This window comes from Palaemon carinicauda, chromosome 26 (genome assembly GCF_036898095.1).
Source record: "Palaemon carinicauda isolate YSFRI2023 chromosome 26, ASM3689809v2, whole genome shotgun sequence".
NCBI lineage: Eukaryota > Metazoa > Arthropoda > Malacostraca > Decapoda > Palaemonidae > Palaemon > Palaemon carinicauda.
Genome location: NC_090750.1, coordinates 82,642,241 through 82,648,955, shown reverse-complemented (window position 1 = coordinate 82,648,955; position 6,715 = coordinate 82,642,241).

Here is a 6,715-nt window from a genome sequence, read left to right as displayed (position 1 = left end):
TTAGGAAAAATACAAATTATCTCCGAATTTGTCATTTGTTCCGTAACCGAAATACAAACCACTCTATTTACATGGGGTGACTTAACCCTTAGGTAGGGTGGAAAGTCCAAGCCTTACTGGCTTTGGCTTTGCCCGGGGACTCAGAATCCGAGTGAGTAGCACTCGAGAAAAGGAGTCCCTGCACCTCGCAAATTCCTTGCTCAGCAAGGAACATGCGGCCTACATAAGCTTGTGTGTGAAGGAATGAAGTGTGACTCGTCCTAGGAAGTTGACCTGAAGTCTTTTAGATGGAATTCTAGGTTAGGATGTTCCCAATACCACCTCGTCAGGGTATGGGGGACGCGACAGTATTATATTAATACTAGGAACACAAGGAAGCATGGTTTACCTGCAGTGGTTTGAGGTCAGCTATGCAGAGAACCCAGGATGCTGCTTTCCCCAAGAGAGGGGAGGATGAAGAAAAGAGTAAGGGTCTTTTCATTCATGCAGTCTAAAACCGGGTAACAATGCCCTCAACCTTCTGCTACCTGTCCATTAAGGAGCCTGAGTTTAGACCAGCTTTTGAGCAGCCACCACAGGGCCGATAGAGAAAGTATCGAGGCTCCTGTGGGTCACGTCCTGCAGGTAGTGGGCTGTGAAGATCGTTTGACGCTTCCACACCCCAGCTTGTAGCACCTGCGTCACAGAGAAGTTTCTCTTGAATGCCAGGGACGTTGCGATGCCTCTGACATCGTGTGCTCTAGGGCGACGTGACGGAGGGGGGTCTGGATTCAGGGCATGATGGATGACCCTTCGAATCCAAGCTGAGATGGTATTCTTGGTGACCCTCCTCTTCGTCCTTCCAGTGCTCACAAACAGGGATTGCACACGAGGACAAACTGCAGCTGTTCTTTTAAGATAACGCCTCAGACTCCTTACTGGGCATAGTAGGAGATGGTCTGGGTCATCTGTTACAGAACGAAGACTCGAAATCCTGAAGGAGTCGAACCGTGGGTCCGGAACTCCAGGATTTTGAGTCTTAGCATCAAACTCAGGGACGAACCTGAACGTTACCTCCCCCCATCCCCTTGAATGGGCGACGTCGTACGAGAGACCATGAAATTCTATGACACGCTTGGCTGAAGCCAGAGCGAGCAGGAACAACGTCTTCCAAGTCAGGTAACGATCAGAAGCCTGGCGTAATGGTTCGAATGGAGGTCTCTTAAGAGCCCTGAGAACCCAAACCACGTTCCATGGAGGAGGTCTCACTTCCGACTGAGGGCAGGTAAGTTCGTAGCTTCGTATTAGCAAAGAAAGTTCCAGCGAGGAAGAAATGTCTATTCCTTTCAGCCTGAAGGCCAGGCTTAAGGCTGAGCGATAGCCTTTCACCGCCGAGACCGAAAGGCGCATTTCCTCCCGCAAATATACAACTCCGCTATTGCTGGAATAGTGGCATCGAGGGGAGAGATACCCGTTGAAGTTCAAGGCTGTCGCCAACAGGTCCACTGTCGGGGAACCCCACAAAGTCAGGACTTTGTTGGCTACTAGAGGATCCAAAGACCACTCGGTACTCACTATCTGTGAAGCTCTGCTCAGACTGTCGGCGAGCACATTCCTTTTGCCTGGAATGAAGTAAGCCAAAAGTGGTATCGAGTGGACTTCGGCCCATCTCAGAATCTCTACTGCAAGATGGGATAGCTGTTGTGAAAAGGTACCTCCCTGCTTGTTGATATAGGCCACTATTGTGGTGTCGTCGCTCATCACCACCACAGAGTGACCCACCAGGGTCTGTTGGAACTGTTGAAGGGCCAGATATACGGCCTTCATTTCTAGCAGATTGATGTGGAGGTACTTTTCTGATTCTGACCATAGGCCTGAGATCCTGTGGTTCAGAACCTGGACCCCCCACCCTTCTTTTGACGCGTCCGAGAACAGCATCAAATCCAGGGGGAGGACGAGAAGATCCACTCCCTTTCGAAGGTTTCCGTCGGTCAACCACCACTGCAGGTCCGTCCGTTCCGCAGGCCCCATAGGGACCGGAATGTCCGGGGGAATCGTAGCCTTGATTCTACCGGGAATTGAGCCGCCATTGCAGGGATCTCATCCTGAGGCGGCCGTTTGAAACTAGACGGGCCAGGGAGGACAGGTGACCTAGGAGACGTAACCAAGATTGGGCTGGAAGCTCTTCTTGTCTGAGGAAAGGCTCTGCGACCCTCCTCAGCCTTGCTATCCTGTCGTCTGATGGGAAGGCTTTGTGGAGATTGGTGTCCAAATATCATGCTTAGATATACCAGTCGTTGAGATGGAAGCAGAGAAGACTTCTCGAGATTTACCATGATCCCTAGATCTTGGCAAAGTCCCAGAAGCTTGTCTCGGTGTCGAAGAAGGGTCGACTCCGAGTCTGCCAGGATCAGCCAGTCGTCCAGATAGCGAAGGAGACGGATGCCGATCCTGTGTGCCCACGAAGATATCAGGGTGAACACTCTGGTGAACACCTGTGGTGCTGTGGAGAGACCGAAACACAGCACCTTGAACTGGTAGATCTTGTTGTCTAGGCTGAATCTCAAGTACTTCCTGGAAGAAGGATGGATTGGGATCTAGAAGTACGCGTCCTTTAGATCCAGTGTGCACATAAAGTCTTGCGGTCTCACTGCAAGTCTGACTGTCTCTGCTGTCTCCATACTGAACGAAGTTTGTTTGACAAACTTGTTCAGGGCTGAGAGGTCGATGACGGGTCTCCAGCCTCCAGACGCCTTCTTTACAAGAAAAGAGTCGACTGAAGAAGCCTGGGGAGCCGTCGACGACCTCTTGGAGAGCATCCTTGTTGAGCATGGTCTCGACTTCTGCCCGAAGGGCTAGCCCCTTTGCCGATCCCATGACATAGGACCTCAACGACACTGGATTCGCTGTCAGGGGAGGTAGAGATGTTATGAACGGGACGCGATATCCTTGGCTGATCACGGAGATCGTCCAGGAATCGGCCCGAGTTGCTGCCACCTGAACGCGCAACTTTGCAAGCATCCCCCCACTGGTGGACATGCAGGGGGATTGCCAATCCTAGTGTTTGCGGCCTCGGCTGCTCCCTCTAGGATTCTTGCCTCCCCTGGAGGACTTTCCACCCTTCCTGTCCTTGACAGGAAAGGGATGCTGTTTGGACATCTTTGCCTTTGCTGCCGGAGCCGGTTTCGATGTCCTAAACTGACGAGGCTGCTGTTGTTGAGGTGCTGGAGGCTTGTAGGGTCTGGATGTAAGAGCTCTTTGGAGGAGAGAATCGTGATTCGATTTCCTCCACCTCTCAGCTGTCCGTTCCACATCTTTGGGCTCAAACAGGCTCTTTCCAAGGATGGAAGAGTGTCTGAGCTTGCAGACATCCACGGCTGGGACCTTCGCATGGAACCTCTCGGTCACCGCATCACGACGCTTCAAGATCGAGTTTGCCCACAAGTTCGAAACTTGGTGAGCTAGAAACTCGATGGTGCGCGTGCCCGAGAGGAGAAAAGTCTCCATGGCCTTCCTGGTGCTCTCCTTGGACAAGTCCACGGATCGCAACAGGATGCCCAGAGACCCCAGCCAGACATCCAGCCACAAAGTGGCCTGCATGGCACACTTTGCGACTTTCTCCTGGCTCAAGATCTCTGTAGCCAAGAATGTCACCTGCCGGGCAGAGAGTTTCTCAAGAGAAATTCCCCTAGAAAGCTCTTCCACAGAATGGTGGAGAGGAAGAGCTAAACAAGACTCCCCCATGATCTCTAAGTACCTCCTCTGTTGTACATGAGGAGGTGGGAGGAGTTTGTTACCGGCAGAGGAACGGCTGGAGGAGGCTAGTTCGGAGAGCTGGCTCTCAACCTTGTCTCTGGCGCTCTTCACCCCCTGGTACCAGGGCAGAGCCGCACTGGCCTTCGGAGGTTTTTGAATGCCGTAGACTTGGTCCAGAACCGTATCCTTGCCTTCGCGAGGGGCGGTCTTCGGATCCTTGAACCTGTTGAGTTGCCTCATCAGATTCAGGACCTGCCAGAAGGCATGCTCCGACTCATGCAGCTCTCCTCCTTGTGGAATGGCAGCAAAGTCTCCTGTCCCCAGCTGCTCTACTTGGGGGGACACGTGGACGTTCTCTGGTCGAATCCGGGAGGAAGACTTTGGGACGGTCTTCGAGTCCTTGGGCTCCCTCCTAGGAGAGATACAGGACTCCAGTAAAGAAGTCTGAGGGCTCCTCTCTGCTCCCACACGAGACGATTCTCCTACTCGAGGTGGGGTTCCTCCCATTGGTGCCATGGGAGAATGTCTCACCTCCCTGGACTCTCCTGAGGACGGAAAGGCTTCGTCCACAGGAGAAGGAGAAAACATCTGAGACAGGGGAAGGGGCCTTCCTGATGGACTTCTTGGGAGCCAGTTTAACCCAAGGAGAAGTAACCACGAAGTCTACTCCTCTCCTTCTCTTCAGCGGAGACGAAGCTGCCGTTGGTTTGAGGCCTAGATCAGCAAGGGCCAGCTTAACAGCCTGGACGACCGCTTTGATCAGAGCCCCAAACCAAGGCTGACGGCTGACGGACGCAGTGTCAGCGACTTCCGCTGGAGGGAAGGGGATCGGGCGATCCTTAGGAGTAGACACCACAGGGCCTGCCTGAAAAGAAGAAGAGTGTTGCCTAGACCTCTCTGAAGATTCTTCCTCCTCCTGCAAGTGCGCTGCTCTGCGCTTACGGGGTGGAGATCGTGAAGACGATGATCTGGAAGTACGAGCTCCAGGAGACTCGCAAGGTTGCCCGTGCTGCGAAACCCAGCGGGAATCGCAGTCGAGATCGCGCTAGTAAAATCGCGGGTTCGCGCCCGGGCGAACGTTGGCGCACATGCGCACGGAGATGAAAGCGCGGGTGCGCGTGGGCGAGAGGGCGCGTTGGCGAGTGAGCGCGTGGGCGCGCAGGTGTAAGTGCGCGTGGACGTGCAGGTGAGGGTGCGCGCGGTTGTAAGCGTGAGCGCTGGCGGCCGGTAGAACGACGGCGCACAGGGGAGCGATGGCGCGTTGGCGAGCGATGGCGCTTTGGCGAGCGATGGCGCTTTGGCAAGCGATGGCGCGTAGGGCGAGAAGGCGACCGCCTGCGCACAGGCAAGTTAGCGCGTAGGAGACCTTCAGCGATCTGAAGTATGGGCGCGCGGGCGCGTAGGAGACCTTTGGCGATCTGAAGTATGGGCGCGCGGGCACGTAGACCTTCGGCGATCTGAAGTATGGGCGCGCGGGAGAGCGCTTGCGCGCAGGCGAAGGATCGCGCGGGAGATCGCTGGCGCGGAGTGGGGCGGTCAGGAGATGTCAGCTGGGACGCAGGAACAGAAGGTGTACAGTAGTGGCGCGCAAAGGCGAACGCTCATGGGCGTGCACAGGAGACTTCTCGTGGGCGCGCAGAGACTCGTACTGGTCTAGAAGTGCGCACAGGTGAGTGCGCGCGATGGCGCGCAGGCGAAGGTTGGCGTGTGGGCGAGGTCTGCGGGCGCGCAGGAGATCGTCGGCGAGGGGGCAAAGGAATAATCTCCTTGCCTGCGCCCAGATCCGGAGATCGTGGGCGCGCGGGCGAACGTTGGCGCGCATCAGGACCAGGACGCGCAGATGTGCGCTGGTGAGTAGGCGATTGTGAGCGCTCAGGAGAACGTGGGCGCGCAAGGCGTGCAGCAGGAACAGGGCGCGCAGATGTGCGCTGGCGAGCAGGAGAGAGCTGGCGCACAGGAGATCCCTGACGAGCAGGAGACTGCTGACGCGCAGGCGAGCAGGAGATCTACGGCGAGATGACATGGCTACAGGAGATCGCTGGCGCGTTGAGTCCGAAGAGATCTGGTCCACAGCTACAGCAGGAGAGCACTTGCGCGCTACTGCGCGCAGATCATTGGCGCGCAGGTAAAACCTGGCGCTTAAGGGACTTACTCACATTGTGAGATACGCCCTCTTGCCCCGAAAGGACCAGTGCCCGTTGGAAAACGGGGTGCGTTGGCGCCCACTGCGCATCTGCGTCCAGGAACGGAGAAGGAAGACTAGCAGGTCTGGCAGGCATGGGAGATCGCGAACCATCAGCTGAGAGGTCTAGTGATGCAACTGCAACGGTCTGCTCACGTCGAGGAGGATCCTCTGCGGGGGACGTCAAAGGCGATGAACCGCAGAGGCACCTCCTAACTCCCTTATAAGGGGAAGGAAGGCCTCTACGGCGAAGAGGAGGGCGAGCCTTACGGCGAAGACGACCTCAAGGAGCAGCAACACCATCGTCGGTTCTCCGAAGAGGAGTCTCCGTCGGTAAACTCCCCCGAGGGGGAGAATCACCCGCAGGAGAGACCGTTGGACCCAGCTCCTCCCTCGAAGGATGTTCGGAGGGGGGAACTGAACCTTCAGCAACATCCGCAACAACAGCAGGGGTTTGACCCGACCCGTCGGAAACCTCTGCCACAACAACGTCGACAATAGACAGAGGATCTACCTCTCCTATTACCGGCGACTGTTTGACAGCTACACCCAACTGGATCAGGTCAAACGGCTTCCCTGGAGGACGAGCCCTTAAGCCCCAAGGAAGCCCAAAGCTGCAAAAGATCATTGTTAGCAACAGAGTCATCAACATCAACATCCTCCCCCGGAGGAGGAGCTGCCTCGCTATGGGGGGCAACTCCCTCTCCCGAACCCCAAGGTTGGTCAACAAAAGAAAGGCCTACGCTACCACTCGACGGCCCCTCGCGAGAGACCGATCGAGTGGGAGCTTCGGAGGAG